Raw genomic sequence first — 23381 nt, forward strand, 5'->3', positions numbered from 1 at the left:
TATATATATATATGAATATACACACAGTAGTGCAAAGTGTTAGAACGAAATCAAAAATTAGATTTCAAGCTATTAAAAAAAACAATGGATGTTAAATCATAGGTGATACATTCAAAGTTTATTAATCTTCATATTTAGTATAATAAAAACTCAGTGGTGGTATTTGGTTTCAGCAAACAGTATATGTTTTCTGTCCCACTTTTATTTTAACAACTGTAGACAGCCTTTAGGTTACAATCGCAACATGTTTAATGTCCTTTGGAACTTTGCTCTATATGTTTCAGATACAAAACGTTCTTTGAAGCAAGTTTTGATTTGTAAAGTTTTTCAGGTTTCAAAGTCTAGATATCTTCAATTGGCTTAAGATCGAGGCTCTGTGGGGGTATTGCATCACTTGAATGATTCCAGTAACTTCTTTCTTAGCTGAGTAATTTATATATAGGATGGATGAATGTTTCAGGTCATTATCTTTTTGGCAGTAGAATCCTTTACCATTAATACACAAACCACTGTGTATAACAAGACGGATCAACAGTGTCTGATGGCAGTTGCGTTAATCAATTATTACATCTATTTTGCAAATATCTATTTTTATCTCAATAGAGAAGCACTTTAAACCATTACACCATGATTCATATTAGGTGAAGTGCACTGATTTCGGTATATTTCTCTTTTATTCCTCTGGACGCACAACTTTCGCTTTGAACCAAATATTTCAACTTGGATTCATAGTCCATCACACCATTTTACAATCATTAATAGTCCAGTTTTTACACTTTTTTGCAACTACTTTTGACAATATTTGGAGATCAAATAAGGGTTTCTAAGTTGCTACACAGCCAAATATTTCATTCTATTTGAGTATTCTTTATACTGTAGATCTGAGCACTTTTATGTCACTTGGTAGATGTTTGTTTATCTCATGCTTGAGATCAGTGGCAGTCTTCCTTCTGTCCCGAAAGCTGTATAAACAAAGACACTGAATATCAGCATCATTTAGTTTAGGTGTTATACCTATTCATTTCATATTTTTATATTTACCTGTCCAGGTGTCACGATTTAGGATGTAACTGAAAGTGTTTGGGGATCATTTCAAGTTTGCAGCAATTTGCCAGATAGTACAAACAACATTACATATCGCTTTTGTTGAGAATTCTGTTCGCTTTCTAAGCCGTAACATGACAAGAAAATTATTATATGATGTTAAACACTGTTTTTACTCAGGTTTATTTTTGGAGTGCTATTATATTGAATTCTTTTGACAAATTTCCGACTGTTTTCTATATAGTTCATCTTGAAGTGACTGTCAATGTTTTGGTCGTCTGCTGTTTTGAATATTTCTTGGAGTTGTTCTTTCAAGGCGTGTACTTTCTGTTTGTTCTTTTATGCTAGTTTATTATTATTGTGTTTGAGTGTTGTTTAACTAAGTGATGGTTGTTTTGTTTAACCTTGTAGCCTATTTTATATGAGAATATGAATATCTGGGAACAGTTTTTGAGTTTATTTGTGTATTGAAGGTGTACTGTTATTGTGATTATAATAACTTAATGTATCTTCTAATTTTATTTCTAAGCGTATTAATTTGTGGGTCAAAAGTTCTAACATGTTCTATTTTTATATTGTTCGTTCCTTTATTTTGTGGTTATGGGTAACACTATTTTGCACCAGTTGGTATGGATTCACTATTTTGCATCAGTTGGTATGGGAATATAGACACTCTTGATATGTATTTTTCTGATTTTTATGAGTCTGTTTCCGACTACTGAACATTAGCTATATTTATTCAGGTTATTATTGAATACATTATTTACTGTTCCTGCTTAAATAACTCTTATTTACAGAACTTAACTTGAATATATATCAAAGTGAACTTGTCTAACTAATAATGTTCATTGCGTGTCATGTTTTCAATTATCGCTTTCTATTACTTTAAAGCTAAATAGAAAGTTAACGGTTACAAATGTTTGAGTTGTTTCAATCACTTTAATCTTGTAATTTATAAGGATGTTTGTTTTGAATTTCGCGCAAACGTACACGAGAGCTATCTTCGATAGCCGTCCTTATTTTCTCATTAAAATGTCCAGATACATTTCATCCCAATACAGAAAGTTCAGAGATATTATACTATTATATAAGAAACGTAGATTAAGATACACGTTTTATTGTTTTACAGCCAAAACAACCTGCTGTAGGACATATAGAGAGTTATTAACAGGAGTCGTGGCGATCCTTCGAGATGGAGGATGATGGCTCTCTAAAATCATACATGGGTTCGGAGATAGCTAATGAAGCCAATCCTTGCTGCACAGATTTTCTGGGAGTAAAGGCGGGTCAGTTCAGGGGAAAGGAGAGGTTTCAGTAGCAGCTGGAGTTGTTTTATTTTCTCTCGCTTCGCTTCAAAATGTTGGAAACTTTGTTAAACTTGGGAGACGCCTGTGAGTGAGTTGACGTAACGTATAAATGACTGCACCCCAGCAGACACACGGTCCTTGACAGTCAACTAGTTGAGTCCAAAGGGAAGAAAACTAAAACGATTGGAGCTTGAGGAAATGCTGCAGCTCACGTCCTCCCTTCCTGTCGTTGAGGATTACAGGTATGGTCCTTCTTCCTTTGGATTGGCCGTTGGGGTCTAAGGGTTGGACTGTTGTTTGTCAGAAACATCACCCACGACCTTACCATCAACATCGATTCTACCAGGAGCACAAACCTCCAGACGACATCGTTCTCAGAATAACTGGCATGCATGTTCTCTCGTGACGTCAAGGTGACTTCGACGAGAGAGTTACCAGGAGTAATTGTTTAACGATTTTATTTCTTCTGTGTTTAAGACCCTTGTAACACACACTGTCACATGTCTTTTGTGAATGCCCTTTACTAGACTCTTACTTCCCATTCCAAAATCTAAGGCAATCTGTTGAGAAATTCCTGAGATATAACATGAAAAATTTGATTGAATTTTCTATTCTATCTTCTTCGCATCAAAAGTGTGGAAACTTTATTTGGTCGGAAAAATATTTAACTTTATTTTGTTGAATTTTTTGTTGAAATCTGGTACAATCATGGATCTTTTTTAACCTGTATTTACGAAACAAATCTGATGTAAATATAAGCCACATATGCGAAGTTAATCCACTTATAGCGCTTAAACTTGACGAAATTATTTGCACATGCCTACGTAAAACGTCACGTAAGATATCGGTCTTACATATTTAATATACAGCTTCACCTACGAATAAAAGTGGACCGTTAATAGTTTTTCATCATCAGGATTAATGACAGCTAATTTAGAGCAACAAACCCATGTGATAAAAAACGTGCAAATACAAAAATATCTGTCAGGCCAAGCAAACAAGATTAGCTGTTTATCGTCAAGTTTTCAAAACAGGAGTGGACGGTTGTTAATGATTATTCATTGTAAATTTTTCTGAACAATTTTACTATATTTTAGAAAATTATCATAATCAAGAACGTTTAGCATCAGGAGATGTTATATTAACTATTTAGCATAGATGGTGATGCTTCATAGAGCTATGCCAATTTCATGGGATTATTGACAAGAATCTAGCAGTCTAAATTCCGTGGCGTTACTATAAATAAGCCATTAACAGTGTTTAGAGAAGAAAACGTATCTGAAAAGCTCTGTTTTGAACAACATGGTTTTTTATCTTATAAACTTCTTATTTCATGGTATTTATTAATGTGTATCAAAGCAACATTAAATGTGAAAGTGGTTTGCGGCCAAAAAAGGACTGTATGTGTGACTAAAAGGAATAAAATCAAAATTGTAGGCCAAACTGGAAGCTGTATTTATATGCTCAATATTGAACATACAACACCACCAGGCTAATTAATCAATGAATATTTTCTTTAAAATTATTATCAATTTTAGAAGTGTTGCGAGAAAATTGACCGTCAATTTTGATTTCATGCTATTACGGTTAGAAAAGAAAGGTGTTTAAAAAGAAACTTTTCAGTCTTATCTTTGTCATCACCCAATAAGATTTTCGTTCAATACTAGTCTCATGAATTGAACTAACCGATGAGAGACAAAAGATTCTATGAAAATCACTTTATCTTTGAAGTGTAATACTTTAACAGTTACTAGTTAAGTCCTGAAAGGACAAATTAAGTTGAACGTGGAAGAAATTACTGTTACGGCTGTATCTTTTATTTCTATTACGAAGCAATCACATTTTTTTAATATAAGTAACAATTGAGAAAACAAATATTTCAAAGCATAAAGATGTGATTTATTCTGAGAGTGCACATTAAATGTTTCGAGAGAACATTGGTCTGAATTGTTCAGATACATTAAAGTTCTGTTGAAACATGTAGTATGTTCCCTTTGAATAAATGACTTCATTATGTTTAGAAATCGTTCTCTGCTAACATATTATTACTATGATTTGCTTAAACGGCACACTTTCGTATTTCTATAAATATTGTTGTATTCGTGCATACAAAAATAATAAACAACCTTTATAGATATGTTTAAGTAGATGTCTAATTTTAAAAATAATTTGAACGTCAAATTACATTCTATGTTCTGCTCCTGACGAAAGACCGACAGACCCTGTGAAAGTCTACAAGTAGAAGTGGACTTTCAGTCTATAATCGACTTTCTTTTCGAAGCATTTAAAATTCAAGTTAAATGTCTTATCTTCAAAGTTTTGCTGGTCAGTTTAAGAATGCTTTACGCTTCCTTCGTTTATCTCTTGAAATATAGAAAACACGAGCATGTCTTCTGGAAATGATTAAAATCTCTGCGAAGAATTTCATAAGCATTCATTCTTAATAAAACTATTGTAAGACAGACAAGGGAAGTCGATCACAAGTGAGATGTAGCATTCTAAACGAGAAACTTGGCAGAAATGATGAAGTATTGAGTCAGTTGCTGCTCGAAGTTGCCATCTCTGCTGTAGAGATGTGGTGAAGATTTGTACTGTCTGAATTTGGCGCATTCAACACATTTAATTTAATAATAATGTTGCTACTTCTCTTTTATATTTCACTTCAATAAGTAAGAAATATCCAAAAATGTTCAGGCTCAATCACTTATTTCAAACCTAATACAAATCGTAGTTGAACGGTATGGTTCAAAAAAGGTCGGAAAATTTAAAGAGAATCAATGATATATCTATTCTCCACACTGTACCTTCATATTCAATTATTTCATATTTTGGTTATTATGGAAGACAAGTTAAAATGCTAAAATATTTATTTCCGTTTTTTGATTTGTACAATGGTTTTGTGATGGGATCTTTGCTCAAATTTAAATATTTACCAAAGTTTTTGCAGTTACGACATAGGAATAAATATATAAAAAAATTCTAAGTTTTTTGACGTTTTGAAAAATTTGATATAAATTTGGTTTCGGATCACTAAATTAGCATTCCAGGTTGGATCTGAATCGATCAACTCGTCAAGAAGAAAATACGTTACAGCCAGACCCAAAGTTTTACACAAAACTGTTAATATATATATATTATACACATATAGATATTTATTTATCTTTCTATAGAAAGTAATTTAACTATTAATTAATAAACACTCAGGGATACGGTGTTTCTCATCGTTTTATACAGAGTTTTTCAAATAAAAAAATACATTTCGAAAAGATGTAATTAAGAGGAAACAAGCTAGAGGGAAAAGTAACTTACCTACAAAACGCAATTACTTTGTATGTTCCGTATTTCTCTTTTCTCCAATCTTCTTACATAAGTACTGATGAACTCAGTATTGAAATTCTCGGTGCATATTTTGTAAATTTGGAAATGTTTTACTAAAGGATTAAGAGAAAAATAAAATTTTTTTCGAGACGTTGTTTCAGAGAATAAAAACTCCTAAACCTGTAATTAACTGATGTTTACTGAACCTTGACAATTTTTGTGAGGTTTGAAAAATATTTTTGAATCATAATTCAATAACAGTAACAAATTGTTTCTCACTTTACAATCAACAAATGTTTCCACATAATATAATCAACGCTTCCTTTTTCATAAAATGATAAGATTTCAGGGCTAACTGAAATTTCTTCTTAATATAATTATAAATTAATTAAAAGTTAAAGCACCATATTGATTAGTTGGAATGATGTCAAACATTCAGTGTACGTCAGAATTAATTAGAAAATTAAAACATTTTCTCTAACATTTTGTAGCTTTGATCTGTCTTCGTTTCCAAATGCATCTGGGAAAAATCCAAACATTGGTTACGTTTTTTGTTATTAATTAAAAACTAATAAGTAGAAATTTGTGTATTAGCTATTTTGTTACTTGCTTGTTTTGGCCTTAAGTATGATTGCGTCATATCACTCAACTATATAAATGTGTAAACTTCTAGAATACTTTTAACATAACCAAGTAAATTACAGCTGATATCAACGTTTTTGATATCATTTATACATTTATACATATTAACAAATGTTAAGTATGTAATGAGAAACATAAAGGTCTCAGTTCAAGTGTTTTCTAAGTGCAAAGCTACACAGAGGGTTATTTGTACTTTGTCCACCATATATAACCTAAACCCGGTTACTAGCGTTTTAAGTCTCTTAAAAACACCAAAAACGCATTGGAAGAAAAGAAAGCTAATAAGAAATGTTCTATCTTAACAAGATATCGTTTATCTTAGATATTATAGTTTTTTAATTAATATTTGATACAAGATCGTCACTGAACATAAGATTGCTGTTCCAGATTTGTTACATGAAATTTCGTCATATTTTCCGAACCAATGCATCGAAACCAACATGACCATTCACGTAAAACGATTTCTCTAACAATATTAGTTCTTCTCCTAATCAAACTATTAATCGAACGTACTGTGAAAACGGTATATTTTAGCAATTATCCATTTATCTCCTGATTATATAAAATTTCCTTCTTCAATAAAAAATCATGCCCGTCTAATTTCTAGTGGTTCAATACTCACATTCTTTACCGCCATGTTTACACTTATCTATATAATAATAACTGTAGTAAACCTGCAGATACGTCAACTACTAAAACATATAAAGACAAGTGTCTTATAATCACACACTCATATTTATATAACTTATACAGTAATTACTATATAAATCCTATATTTTCTTCGTAATTCTAATTACAGCTATGCATTTAACATAACATATTGTTAAAAGCTCGTAGTACACAATTAGTTGTGTCTCTAGAGCTAACATTAACTCTATTAATGATCACTTCTGGTTCAGTTGGTACATGACCACGTCATGCAATGTTATAATCATGGGTAACAGTATCAGCTTACATTGTAGTAGGTGTTCTTCACATGCTGTCCTTGGGTACATGGATTTTGACGAAACTAGACAGGCTTTACGTCGGGTAATCTATGTCAACTATTTCATCACCTAATATACGGCATTAACGTTCTCTAACTTTTAATTTTCTATCTCGGCTTTATTTATCTCTTCATCGTCATAAGATAAATCTAGTTTATTCGAGGAATCAGATTCAACCTCAATATTTTTTTTGTCAATCATCCAGTTTTCATCAGTCATATATTCGTTCTGATAGGGTTTCCTTTCCTTCAGTTTCTTTAATCTTTTAACACGTACCAGTTTGTTTATATCTTTCTTCAGAAACATAATGATAAAAAATGTTCATCCTGGTAAACGAAATAATAAATTGAACTAAGTAAGAGTTTGTTCTCTTCCTGATTTGTAAACAATTTTATGTTTTAGAAAAAATGAATATTAATTTTGAGCTCTGTTTATCTAAATTATGGAAAATCTATTTATAAAACCAAAATAACTTGTATGGAATATAAGTTATTAGGCCTAGATAATATTGCAAAAGATCTTAGGAACAGTATTAAAAACTCCTTATGCAATGATATTATTGGGTCACACTATCACGTGACATTAAAAGATCAGTTTTAAAACGTAATTAGCCAATTCTCAAAGTAAGTTTATGGGATATGAAGTAAGATTGGCTACAATAAAATCTTTCTTTCATAATATAGCTTATTTATTAGATATCATGACATCTAACGACCTATTTTTATTTTACCAAATGAAGCAGTAGCTATCAACCTAATAAAGTTCACAATTGATGCTTTACTACCTCTACTGTCCGAAACCATTACCAGATGTGATTTTATCATAATTTTAAATTAAAATCTCATCACTCGACAGGCATTTACTATTTGAGTAAAACTAGATGGCGCTATATTCAAGAAACTTTTCGACCGGAAACTTGCTTTTATCAAAATGAATTTTGTCAATTCCAGTCGCAACATGAAATATTTTATTGATCTATTTTCGTCGTTTCATTTTTAATAGTTATTTGAAACAGTATGGAGGAACGAATTGTTTGGCTTTACTTTACGTTAACATTTCCATATTTCCTGCATTTTTACAGTTTTATTGTGATATAGGAAAACAGTATGACATTTTACTGTCGAGTTATATTCAGTAACTTCTGATCTTAACTAATCAAGTGATTAATAGAGCTAATTGAGAATAAGATTTATACTTATTAATATCGATAATATCCGATAAGATCTAGGTTATTTCTAAAGTAGATATCAAGCTAATAATGTAGAATAATCACAATAAAAAAAGTGAATAAAAAGAAAACTGATAAACATTATAACATAAATTTGTACTTCACATGAAACATCAGTGTTTGTTCTATTAATTTCTCAACCTTTGCATTTTATGTATAGTTCCTCGAACATTTTCAACAAATAGAAGAGTTTATCATAAGAGTACCACAACCACACTGTACGAACATTATATGTATTGCTGAAGGCGTGGTTCTTTTCAGACCTGCTTACATATCTGTGGCCTTCAGTATGATTGCGTCATATCAGTACATTACGTAAATACGAAAAGTTGGAGAATGCTTTTAACATAACCAACGAACTAACAGCTGATATCAACGTCTTTTACCGTATCGCAGTCTAATGAAGATGAGAACGGTGGTAAGTGTTCTACAGTTTATTCAATAAGTTAATTATCGGTTAAACTGTAACACAACTCACCGAAGACAAATTGTTGTATTTGTTGCATGGTATAATTTCAGTGTGAGAAGAGGCACTTTTCTACGCACACTAATATGAGATAATTAGATGCAATTTAATTACTGTTCATAAGAGTATATGTTTGTTTGAGTGTTTTTCTTGTAGCAATGCCACATCGGGCTATCAGCCGAGCCCACTGAAAGGAATCGAACCCTGAGTTAAGCTTGGAAATCTGTAGATTTACCACTGTACTTCCGAGGGGCGTTCATAACAGACTTGATCCTTTAATTATAAAAACAAATCTTAACAAGATATCGCCTAACTAAAGTACTATTATTCTTAATCAATCCTTCCCATACTAAACATTAGGTAGATTTTTCCTGATTTGTTACGTGAAATTACGTCATATTTTCCCAACCTCTGTCATCAAACTTAACACGACAACTTACGACAAAAATATTCCGAGTGATATTAGTTTTTCTCGTGATACAACTATTAATCGAACATACTGTGGAAACGATATATAATCGAAAATTATCCACGTATCTCCTGATAATATAAAATCACTTTCTTCAATAAAAATCATACCTGTCACTCAAGTCGTGTATCTGAGGATTGCTGGTTCAAATCCTTGTTATATAAAACATGTTTGCCCTATGTTTGGTGAAAGTGTGGCCCAAGAGTTTCAAAATTCGTGACTTGAGTAATGTTTTATTTATTAATGTGAATATTATAATACATGATTTGAGAATACCTGGTCTGGTCTTTTAGTAACTATTCGTCACTGGTTTGTTATTTTTGGAAGAAACTGCTGTGTAAACTCTGATTTTCCAAAATTGTTGAATATTTAAAAAAAATTTGCTGCTTTCTGATGGTTAATAATGTCTAAGAGCTTAAAATTTATACACCTTAAGAAACCTATTGGGATTGAAATGAGAGAAACATATAGAACTTAGGTCAATTTGTTTATTTAATGGAAAGCTACAAGGCTATGTGAACTTTATTTATCGCATAGAAAGTACCCCAGATATTAGCGATTTAAGTCACTAAAGTAATCAATAAGCCGTTGGGAGAAGAGAGAGGACTGTTTATTTTATGCAGCACAAGTAATCTTCAATTTTATTAAAGGGATAAAAATGGAACATTTTAACTCCTACTTTAAATAAATGGAATAGTGTTTGTGATATATTATTTGTTACACAGGATTTCACTGGTATTTATAGACGTTTGTTATAAAAATATTTAATCAAAATTAAACTGATATACAGTAAAAGTATCTCTATCTATATATATACAGATAAAAGTATAACGCATATTGAAACCGATTACAACAGTAATCAAATAATTTATATTTGTCTTAAAATATGAACCTCCTCAAACTAACAAAGATAAAGTATGCATAATATAAATCTGGTTCAGTCGAATCATCAGATTCGATTTTAAATATTTTCTTTTTTGTCAGTCTTCTGGTTTTCATCTGTCATTTCTTCGTACTGATGGGGCTTCCTTTCCTTCAATTTCTTTAACTAATTGTCAAGTAACAACTGTTTGTTTTTTCACATCATCAGCAGTTTTCTGATAAATGACAGTCTTCTGATAAATGAACCAGCTCTTGCCAAGTTTTCTTATCTTTCTCACATGTTTGAGAGATCATATCCAGCAAATTACCGTTGATTTTTTCTGCTAACAGTGTAGCAGCTGGATGTAAGGCAATGTTTCTGTTTTTTGGGCACCTAAGAACTGAAAAATGTAATACATTAACTTGTAAATGAAGTGACTATTTCTATCTGTCAGTAAGTACTGAAGTACACCGTGTATAGCCAATACTTTATTCACAAATGCCTCAGAAATCGTTTACACTTTTTGATGAGGCAAGCGTATTGCATCATGTGGTGGTGTCAACATGTCACAGTTTCTTCCTTGTTCCACTTATTAATGCAGTGTCCTTACTTTCCATAACCTATTTAGTGACCTTAACAGAGTCAATTAATTACAGTCAAAACGCTAAACGTACAGCGGAAGCTTTCTCAACATGTTTCATAGAATCATTATTGTTGTATAATCATCACTGTTTTATTCACGTGTGTACTGATACGTCTCCGTATGCTGTCAGCTTTAAGGGAAGAAAGTTATACGATAGATCAAATAACATATTTGTTTTAATGGTCATAATTTCGTAAGAAAATTAAATTTTGATATATAATTTTATTACAGGTTTTTGTTTTGCTTTTGGTTGGTATGGACGTCATTATAGGAAACTGCATTATGAAAGAAAATAACTAAAGAAACCAGAATTTCCACGATGGTTTCGGTGATCATGGAAACAAAGGGGGAGATAGGAGCGGTAATAACAGATATGGGAGTAACAGTGATTCAAATTTTTATAGAAGTAAGAAAATAAAGGAGACAATAAGAAAGGGTTAGGAAGAGAAACAACCAAAAGCTTAGACATTAACATTGGCTTGAAAGGTGATGGAAGCTGCAACAGCAGTTTGGGATACGAAAGAGTATTGGATAGTGAACTAATAATGAATGTCGGTCGAAGTTTGAATGCAGCAAATCATAATGGCAGAGGATAAAGGGTTACAGCTAATTCAGGTGATAATAAATTATTAAGTATTTTAAACTCTTAATAATATTGCAAAATTTCACTTTTCTTGTAAGAATGATAACAATTTTACTATCCAATTCAGGAATAAAAATTGAAAGAAAGTAAAATGATTAAACATTTTCTAATTGTTAGATAGAAACTTATTGATTGACTAAATATTATACTCAAGTGGCACAGCAGGATGTCTGCAGATTCACACCAATGGAAACTAGGTTTTTATATTCATTGTGGGCAGGCACAGACAGCCCACTGAGTAGCTTTGTAACCTGAACTGTGAAATAAAATAAAAAACTGTGAATTGAAATTAAGTTCGATTTTTCAGAATAGAAAATAAAGTGTAATTTATACTTAAAAACATCTTTAGAGAATTTGCTTGTCTGTGTGTTTCTTTTGTACCAGTAACACGGTTCAATACAGAATGACATGCGAAGTGGTGGGTAGTTTTTTAGAATATATATTCAGTCTGACTCAGGAAAACCTGGGCGTTAATGTTATATCACAAAGATATTGAGAAAAGAAATCAATAGTCAAACGAATTACCAATTCCATGGGCTGTAGAAAAGCAAAGGCTATAGAAATATGTTTCAGTAAATAGTAGAAACCATACGAATAAGTTTCTGTGAATAGCATAAAGAATAAAATATGTTTCTGAATATAATATAAACAATACAAGGGAGTTTCTGTAAACAATATGAACTACACAAGTATGTTTTGGTAAATTGTATAAAATATACAATGTTTGTGTAAATAATACAAGCTAAACAAAAGTGTTTCTGTAAATAATATGTACTAAAGTAGAGTGTTTCTGTAAATAATACAAGCTAAACAATAGTGTTTCTGTAAATAATACAAACTAAACAAAAGTGTTTCTGTAAATAATACAAGCTAAACAAAAGTGTTTCTGTAAATAATAATAAGCCTAAACAAAAGTGTTACTGTAAATAATACAAACTAAACAAAAGTGTTTCTGTAAATAATACAAGCTAAACAAAAGTGTTTCTGTAAATAATATATACTAAAGTAGAGTGTTTCTGTAAATAATATATACTAAAGTAGAGTGTTTCTGTAAATAATATATACTAAAGTAGAGTGTTTCTGTAAATAATACAAGCCTAAACAATAGTGTTTCTGTAAATAATATATACTAAAGTAGAGTGTTTCTGTAAATAATACAAGCTAAACAATAGTGTTTCTGTAAATAATATATACTAAAGTAGAGTGTTTCTGTAAATAATACAAGCTAAACAATAGTGTTTCTGTAAATAATATGTACTAAAGTAGAGTGTTTCTGTAAATAATATATACTAAAGTAGAGTGTTTCTGTAGATAATATAAACTAAAGTAGAGTGTTTCTGTAAATAATATACACTAAAGTAGAATGTTTCTGTAAATAATATAAACTAAAGTAGAGTGTTTCTGTAAATAATATATACTAAAGCAGAATGTTTCTGTAATAATATATACCAAAGTAGAGTGTTTCTGTAAAAATATACAAGCCAAACAATAGTGTTTCTGTAAATAATATATACTAAAGTAGAGTGTTTCTGTAAATAATATATATTAAAGTATAGTGTTTCTGTAAATAATATATACTAAAGTAGAGTGTTTCTGTAGATAATATAAACTAAAGTAGAGTGTTTCTGTAAATAATATATACTAAAGTAGAGTGTTTCTGTAAATAATATAAACTAAAGTAGAGTGTTTCTGTAAATAATATATACTAAAGTAGAATGTTTCTGTAATAATATGTATTAAAGTAGAGTGTTTCTGTAAATAATACAAGCTAAACAATAGTGTTTCTGTAAATAATATATACTAAAGTAGAGTGTTTCTGTAAATAATATATATTAAAGTATAGTGTTTCTGTAAATAATATATACTAAAGTAGAGTGTTTCTGTAGATAATATAAACTAAAGTAGAGTGTTCTGTAAATAATATATACTAAAAGTAGAGTGTTTCTGTAAATAATATAAACCTAAAGTAGAGTGTTTCTGTAAATAATATATACTAAAGTAGAATGTTTCTGTAAATAATATATACTAAAGTAGAGTGTTTCTGTAAAAATATATATACTAAACAATAGTGTTTCTGTAAATAATATATACTAAACAAGAGTGTTTCTGTAAATATAATAGAGTGTTTCTGTAAATAATAAAAATAAAGTATAGTGTTTCTGTAAATAATATATACTAAAGTAGAGTGTTTCTGTAAATAATATAAACTAAAAGTAGAGTGTTTCTGTAAATAATATATACTAAAAGTAGAGTGTTTCTGTAAATAATATATACTAAAGTAGAGTGTTTCTGTAAATAATATATACTAAAGCAGAGTGTTCTGTAAATAATATGTACTAAAGTAGAGTGTTTCTGTAAATAATATATACTAAAGTAGAGTGTTTCTGTAAATAATATATACTAAAGTAGAATGTAACAATATTTCTGTAATAATATGTACTAAAGTAGAGTGTTTCTGTAAATAATACAAGCTAAACAATAGTGTTTCTGTAAATAATATGTACTAAAGTAGAGTGTTTCTGTAAATAATATATACTAAAGTATAGTGTTTCTGTAAATAATATATACTAAAGTAGAGTGTTTCTGTAAATAATATAAACCAAAGTAGAGTGTTTCTGTAAATAATATATACTAAAGTAGAGTGTTTCTGTAAATAATATATACCAAAGTAGAGTGTTTCTGTAAATAATATATACCAAAGTAGAGTGTTTCTGTAAATAATATATACTAAAAGTAGAGTGTTTCTGTAAATAATATATACTAAAGTAGAATGTTTCTGTAAATAATATATACTAAAGTAGAATGTTTCTGTAAATAATATATACTAAAGTAGAGTGTTTCTGTAAATAATATATACTAAAGTAGAATGTTTCTGTAAATAATATATACTAAAGTAGAATGTTTCTGTAAATAATAAGTACTAAAGTAGAGTGTTTCTGTAAATAATATATACCAAAGTAGAGTGTTTCTGTAAATAATATGTACCAAAGTAGAGTGTTTCTGTAAATAATATATACTAAAGTAGAGTGTTTCTGTAAATAATATATACTAAAGTAGAGTGTTTCTGTAAATAATATATACTAAAGTAGAATGTTTCTGCATAAACTGTGATAAGAGATTCTCTTCCTACCCACAGATAATTATAACAACTAACAATAACTAATATGTGTATATTTCTAAATTAAAAGTTTACGGTCAGGTTTTCCAGACCTCTAGTTCTCAATTCTGTGCTTTTTATACTTTGCTTTGGTCAAGGTTGAGACAGACCAGCGTGTAGCTTTGTATCAAAACAACAGAAACATAAACTAAATAAAACTGAGTTTGTAATGTGTATTTCACGTTCAATACTAAAAATCTCATATATAATACAATGGAAAAGTTTCAACAAAGTAAATTTGTAAGTTAACTTGTGACGTATCCATGATGTAAACTTTTGTCACAAGTTAATCAAACAAGTATGGATTCTTATTGTTACATCTCTTGGTGTTATTAAGTACGTGTGTTAATATCAACAATGTATGAATTGATCTATTTATCATTTGGTCAGTTTTAAATTATACAAAATTATCTGATATTTTATCATTTTTGTTTAGGAAAGTCTTTGTACTTGAATTTAAAAGTTCAGTTTTTACAAACTTGTTTTGTTTCCTTATACTGATTAAGATATTTTGACAAAAATATTTCAATAACACAATAAATTTAATTGGTTTATTGAAGAAAAAATACCACGTGTAGGTTTGTGATATTTAGATTCATTTGTTGATACCACAGTGTAATGGATTTCAACTTCTATACTGAACAAAGGTTGGATACATGTAAAGACAGTGTCTTGTTTATCATGAACAGTTTTTATCAGAAACGTAATATGTTTGAAATCATTTAAAAGAACTGACAGAGATGTAAGAAAAATGATAATGATAGATCAGTTTAAATGTAAAGTAAATAAAATTATTGATCTTTAGTCTAAATCGTTTTCTTCAGCTTGAGTTAATAAATGTAACGGAAATGACAAATCATTGATTCATTTAGTGAATATAGTCAACATAAACATCATTTTACTTTTATTTTGACAGATACCACTCGAGGAGCTTGACGGGAAATTCAACATAATTCCTCCTGTTTGCTGTTTTATACGCTTAGAAGATTTGTCACAGTATTGTTTTACTGGGAATTTTGTTATACTGAATTTGAATAACTTTCTAAGAATTATGTTATCAATTTACATTTCACTAATAATGTCCCATAATGATATTTGGTATCTTATCATCAAAAATTAATGTTAGTTTAATTATCTGGCGTTACTCTACGAAGGGACTGCCACAAATACAACTATTTGTCTTCTTTGAGTTATGTTGCAGTTTGTCCGGAAATTAACTTATAGAATAAACTGTAGAACACTAACCACTGTCCTCATCTTCATAAGACTGCGATAAGGTAAAAGACGTTGATATCAGCTGTAAGTTAGTTGGTTATGTTAAAAGTATTCTCCAACTTTTCACATTTACATAATGTGGTGATATGACACAATTACACCTAAGGTCATAGCTGTGAGTAACGAAACCGCTATGATGTAACTTTCTACTCATTGGTTTTTTTTAATCAAACAAACGTCGTACTGTATAATTAGTTTTCTATTCAGATATGTTGGTAATCGAATATAAATGAACGCCATAAATTTTATAGTAATGTTTTTCATTTTATTTTTGATACTGATGTACTTTCAAAGTCCGACATCATGACAAATAAAGTTTATGGTATTTATATCGTTAGTTCATCCAAAAGTAAATTACAGAGTTATTTGTTTCTCTTCATTACAATCTGAATTATTTTATGTGAGAAATTTAATTTGATTTCTATTTTATCACTTTATTATTACTCATTTATCTATCATACTGAAACCTTCCTTTTGTGTTTAGGTTAGATACAGTTACGTTATGTTATGTGAAACTTATTTTATAACAACTTTTTCCAGTTGGTATATCATGTGTGATTAACAACTCAAGTTCTAGTTAAATACGATTTTTATGTAAGTGATAGTTTCATTTAACACCTCTTTAATATTGCATGAATAGTCCTGAAATTATTGCAAATGTTGAATATACCAAATTTCTAAGTCATTCATACGTGCTTCGTAAAGTATGTAATGTTGTTCTTTTATGGTTAGTTTCAGTTACTTTATTGATTATAATGTCTATTACGTAAATAATTTATAATATGTATAATGTATGTTGTATCAAATGGTTTACATAAAAAGAATTCAGCAAACTATGTTTGCCGTATATAAACCGGTCTGAAAAGGAACGGTTGTCAGAATTGAATACTACATGTATATAGTGTAGTGTTAATATTTTTATTATAAACTCTTCTACATATTGAAAATTCTTAAGGTACTATATGAAAAATGTAAAGGTTAACAAAGTAACAAGTCTAACACTAATGTCTCATGTGATGTATGAATGTATGTTATAATGTTTATCATTTTTCATTTTATTCACTTTTTATAAGAATTATTAGCTTAATATCTTTGTTTGGAAATTACAAAGATATTATGTGATATTTTAGATATTACGGTTAATAATAAGTAGAAATGTTATTCTTAATTAGTTATATTAGTCACTGGATTAATTATCAAATTATGATCTACATTTGTTGATTAGATCAGAATTAAGTGACTATAATAAAAGTATTTGACTTTCAACAGTTTCAATGAATCTTATTAAACTGGTCAATAAAATGTCATACTGTTTTTCTGTATTGAAGTAATAATGTAGCTGTGCAGGAAGTCTGGAATTGTTAACGCAAAGTAAAGCCAAAATGATCGTTCTTTGTCATTGTTTTTCGTTATGTGCCTGTCCACGAATAATATATCAGTTTAAGATAATGATAAAATCACATCTAATGATGATTTCTGACCGTGGATGACAGTAAAGCATAAGTAGTGAATTTTAATTAATCTTACAGCCACTGATAAGATTTGTTAAAATAAAAATAGGTTCGTAGATGTCACAGTATCTAATTAAACACTGTTGATGTCACGTGAGTGTGTGACCAAATAATATCACTGCATATGGAGTTTCAAATACTGTTTCAAAGTGTTTTTGCAATATTACATAGGCCTGATAATTTAAATGAAATACAAACAATTTTGGTTTTAAAATTTGTTTAAAAAACAGGAAGAAAACAAATTCTGACTTAGATTCAATTATTATTTCGTTCATCATGATGAACATTTTTATTATTGTTTTTAAAAGAAATATAAATAAACTGAAGAAAATAGAAGAACATGGATGAGAAACGAATATGAATTCTTTTTCATCTTGGTATGTTAATGTGAGATATTCTTTTTTTATTCTTAAAACTACGTGTTGTGGTCAATCTTTTGTTTATCCACCTGGTGTCAAGATGATATTGTTTCTTAATCCAATGTTCAATAAGTACGTTCCTGTCCCAATCACACAAAAACTTGAGTTCAGGTTAATTTCTATTACGCTTTGTCAGCTGAAACTTTCATGCTTTGTTGTTTGAATCTTTCAAAAAATATGAAACTCTGTATAACTTGATTGTCAAACTTATAACACACAAAAACTTTTAAGTATCCACAAAGTAGCCAATGATGTTCTTTGTAATTGTCCTTATAAAGAAGAATTTCAAGATTTTTGTATGAACGAAATAAGCAATAGGAAGAGATAAATACACAATATTACTATTGTGTAGAATACCTTTCAGACTTTTTTTGGAGGAATCAATGAACAATCGCCACTCACTCTGCTCATTTACTGCAGCACCTGGTGTTGGAATTAATTGTGCAATATTAGTGCAATAAACCATTGAAACTTCATTAAAAAATAAAGTATTAACTGTTTCTCTTTCTTTCTGTACCAGTAATGTGATGTCCCTAAAGAAAATAAGCTCTTAGTCTGAATTCTAATACCCATAACCCCTGGGGAATCTTTTAAAAGGCTAAAATCTATCACTAAATCAATATATTCATCTTTTGTGCAAGGCCCGGCATGGCCAAACGTTTTAAGGCATGCGACTCGTAATCTGCGCTTCGCAGGTTTGCATCCCCGTTGCAACAAATATGCTCGCCCTTTCAGTCGTTAGGGCGTTATAGTGTGACGATCAAACCCACTATTTGTTGGTAAAAAAGTAGCCTAAGAGTTGACGTTGTGTGGTGATGACTAGCTGCCTTCCTTCTGGTCTTACACTGCTAAATTAGAGACGGTTAGGACAGATAGCCCTTGAGTGGCTTTGTGCGAAATCCAAAAAATAAAACAAACCTTTTTGTGAAAACCTATGATTCCACAGAAGTTTCAGATTGAAACCACTCACTTTTATCATTTCAATTGACCAGATCTCAGTAAAAAGATTCACGTACGTGCAATTACATATGACACTTTTGTAGAAATATGGAAGTGATAGAGAAAAATGGTTATCATTTCTCGATTCAACGACCAGGAATTACTGTATGACATTTGAAAACTTTAAGACAAAAATTCATCGCAGGTTTCTCCTATTCATAAATAGTAAAGAAGGGAAACTTATTATGCTATTGTAATAATAAATTATGTAAAGAAAATGAAGCATGAAATGATCATGTTTCTTCGGGATGGAACACAATACATGTTTAACCAATATACCAGTTCATTATACTTTGTTGTTTATCATCTTATTATTAGTCAGTTATAAACTGAAACTACAAGCTAGTTTAGTTTAATTTTTATTTATCACACAACTTCATTGTGTCGCTTTTACTTGTGTATTGATAACGATTTTCCAATATTATAAATATGGTTTTCATATGGTGATAAAATCTTATATATTTTGTTTCAGAAAGTTTATTTTAAATAATAATTTAATCCACATATCTGATAGTGAATTTCATTATGACAAGAGAACAACACAAAAAGAAGTTTATTCCTTTCGTACTATATAACAAATAACAACCAATTATATGTAAATTTTATTATCTCTTGGGCATGCCTGTGGTGGATTATACTTGCATTAGATTAATTTAACATTCACATTAATTTAGAAAAAAACACATGTAAAAGGGAAGACCAATATAAAATATAACAAAAAAGGTAGAATGGAAAGTTAGCCCTAACAAAAATCAAACACATTGAGACTTGTAATGTTCTAATTGTTTGTGTGTGTACGTTTCGGTAAAACATTGCCATCGTTTTAAAAGATAAAACAATCACTCTTCAGGTATAGGCCGATCGTAATTCGAAAAGCTATCTTTAATATTCTTTATAGCTAATAACAAATCTTCTATCTTAAGAAGATATCATCTGACTTAGTTGTTATAATTTTTTTATAATCTTAACTGTAAGATTCTTAATAGAAATAAGATAGCTGTTCCTTGATTTGTCGTATGAAATGTTATATTTTCCGAACCACTGTCATCGAAACTAAAAAGATTTATCGAACGATGTGAGTTTTTGTCGTAATCAAACTACTCGTATACTCTTCAAAAAAAGAAAGGCAAAAGGGATATTTTTTATTTTAAAGAGAAATATATGTAATAACGTTACAAGCTCAGAGTATGTGCTGTTACACGTGTTAAGGCACTTATTAAAACAGAGGAAAACATCGGATCTTTCGTGAAAACGCATTCGTGTTCAATAAATGTATTTGAGAGATCTGCATGTTCTGCAAGTACAACATGTGCAAAATCCCTATAAAAGTGACGGGCTTTCGGTTTCAATAGCTCAGTTTTAAGCCACCGACACGCAATACAGTTACGCCAAAACTGACTGAAGCACAACGCCACAACGCCATTGGTCGCTTGGAAGCAGGCGAACCTCAATTCAGATGTTGCCAAAGCTAAGAATGTCCACCCAAACACCATCAAAAGGCTATGGAATCGTCACCAACAACATGGATCAACTCGTGACCGTCCACGATCTGGCAAACCTCGTGTGACCACGCCCGCACACGATCGCTACATCCGGTTACGTTACCTTCGGGATAGGACCACCACTGAGACGTCTACTGCCTCAACCATACCAGGGCTGCGTAGGATTTCCGATCAGACTCTACGCAACCGTCTACGAGATGCAGGAATTCGATTTCGATGTCCAGTCAGAGGCGTCATTCTCACCCAGCAACATCGTCAATAACGGCTGCAGTGGACTCGGGCACATCGGGTATGGCCTCATCGACGATGGAGGCATGTTTGGCTCAGCGATAAATCACGTTTTATGCTTCGTAAGCAGGATGGAAAGACCCGTGTTTACCGTCGCCGAGGTGAACGTTTTGCAGCAAATAGTGTGCAGGAAGTTGACAAATTTGGTGGTGGCAGCGTCATGATGTGGGCTGTCCTCGCCTTCAATGCCAGAACATACCTTTTGCACATTCGAGAGAATCTTACGGCTCAACGATACGTTGACGAGATTCTTAGGCCCCATGTGCAACCCTTCATGGTGAACGTCAACGACGTTTTTCAACATGAAAACGCCCTTCCTCACACAGCTCGACTCACCACTGTCTTCTTGAGGCACCACAACATCAACGTTCTTTCTTGGCCCTCCAGATCACCAGATTTAAACCCCATCGAACATCTTTGGGACGAGTTGGACCGCGTCTGCGACGGCGACAACCTCAACCGCAGACTCTACCTCAGCTTGCAGCATTTTGCAGACTGAGTGGACAACCATTCCACATGATGTGATTCGTCATCTCATCGCTTCCATGGGCAGGAGATGCCAAGCAGTTATTGATGCTCACGGGGGCATACTCGTTATTGACGTTGAGTGACGTTTAACTTCAACTGGTGAACGAGTACTTCGCCTTTGCAGACTTTGGATGTTCAGCAGTGAAAGTGGAAAGTTTCACACATGTCATACAGAACTACCCGGAATAAACTTGTTATCAAGTTGTCTCAAATATTGCCTTTTGCGTTTCTTTTTTTGAAGAGTATATTAATCGAACGTACTGCGGATTCGGTTTATTTTGAAAAATTATCCACTGATCTCCGTTCAATACTCACCGTTTTTACCGTTCAATACTCACTTTCTGTGCCGCAATGTTTTCCAGTTCACATAAGATAATGAATATATAAAACTGCAGATATCTCTACTAGTAAAACGTATAAAGATAAGTGTCAATAATCACACACACATATGTATATAACAAATACAACAATGTTTATACACATCCTATATTGTCCACTTAATTCAAATTTCAGTTTCCATATGGCTTAACATATTGTTAAAAGGTTATAGCACACCACGTGTTTCTTCACTGGAGCTAACACTAATTCAAAAATTCATATTTCATCTTTGTTTCCGTGTTATGCTTTAGCTGCCACTTGGATAGAGCGCTCAACTCCTAATTTGAGGGTCGAGTGTTCGAATCCCTGTTACAAGAAGTATGCTCGCTTTTCAGCTTGGTGGACGTTGTAATGTTACGGGCAATCTCATTATTCGTTGTTAAAAGAGTAGCCCAGGACATAGGGTGGGTGGTGATGACAAGCTGCCTTCCTTCTAGTCTTATACTGCTAAATTAGGGATAGCTAACGCAGAAAACCCTCGTGTATCATTGCGCGAAATACCCAAACAAACTAAACTAAACTTAACTTTTTTATATACGTTTAAGAGGCTCTAGTGCATTCAGTTCTACGTAACAATGTTAGTTATTTTAATAAGAAAGGTGTATGTTGTATCATACGTCATATTTAATGTAACCGCTGAAATAATTTGTCCTTTTGAAAGTTTCGATACTTATATTATAAATTCATTACATACGACATTTACTTATCTTGATTGTGGTAGATTTTTCTCAGGATTTTTTTATGTTAAACACAAAGCTACGCAAAGGGCTGTCTGTGCTTTGCTCACTACGTGTTTCAAAAGCCGGTTTCTGGTTTTGTAAGTCCGCAGATATGTCTCTGTGCCACTAGAGGGCGATATATTTCAGGAAACAAAATAACTCATTAAAAAGCCCACGTTAATTATCTTGGTGTTGAAGGGAAACCTACCAGGCAGTAGATTGGGGTCTACAAAATATTAAACAGAGGTACTTTTACAATTATTATTAAATTTAAAAACGTTGAAAAGGTGAAGACGAAATATATACAGTTTAACGCAATATATATTTGTTCGTATTTTTAGGACTAAACAAACTTAGATCTCCTTCTTAAGTTATTAATAACAAGCAATTTTACAGCTTTAGTACCAGCTTATAACTAGCCTAGCATGGCCAGATAGGTTATGGCGTTCGATTCATAATTTGAAGGTTGCGGGTTCGAATCCAAGTCGCACCGAAAATGCTCGCCCTTTCAGCCGTGGGGGCATTATAATGTGACTGTCAATCCCACTATCCGATGTTTAAAGAGTAGCTCAAGAGTTCTCAGTGGGTGGTGATGAACAGTTGTCTTCTTACTTTGCTAAATTATGGACGGATAATACATATAGCCCTTGTGTAGCTTTGCGCAAAATTAAAAAACAAACCAACTTATAACTATTTGTTATTTAATAAACTTCTTTAATCAGTTCATGGCATACATTGTTTTACCTTTTATTAATGGATTGTACTCATGTGTGGATTAAGATAAAGCTTTCTTTGAACCTCTACGTTGTTATTTTTTGGAATATTTTCGTTAGTTTTTATTAACGACAAAACCGTAGGTAAAACAAAAATATCTTCATAAAGTTGTTCTTTCATCTCATTATTGTATGTAATCTTTCAAGTTCCTGAAACAAAGATTTTCGTAATTCTTCTTAGGTACGAAAAAATAGGATTAGACGCACCTCGGTCCTGAGACAAG

At 31.2% G+C, this 23381-nt stretch overlaps 1 long non-coding RNA gene across 1 annotated transcript; it reads left to right on the forward strand.

Moving 5' to 3' along the window:
- The first annotated feature begins 8787 nt into the window (after positions 1 to 8787).
- LOC143254178 (uncharacterized) lies at positions 8788 to 18458 on the forward strand. Its single transcript, XR_013030065.1, has 3 exons — positions 8788 to 8943; positions 11197 to 11580; positions 15682 to 18458. It is a non-coding gene; the product is annotated as an uncharacterized LOC143254178 (long non-coding RNA).
- The last annotated feature ends 4923 nt before the right edge of the window (positions 18459 to 23381 follow it).

Source organism: Tachypleus tridentatus, chromosome 6 (assembly GCF_004210375.1).
Source record: "Tachypleus tridentatus isolate NWPU-2018 chromosome 6, ASM421037v1, whole genome shotgun sequence".
Taxonomy (NCBI): Eukaryota; Metazoa; Arthropoda; class Merostomata; order Xiphosura; family Limulidae; genus Tachypleus; species Tachypleus tridentatus.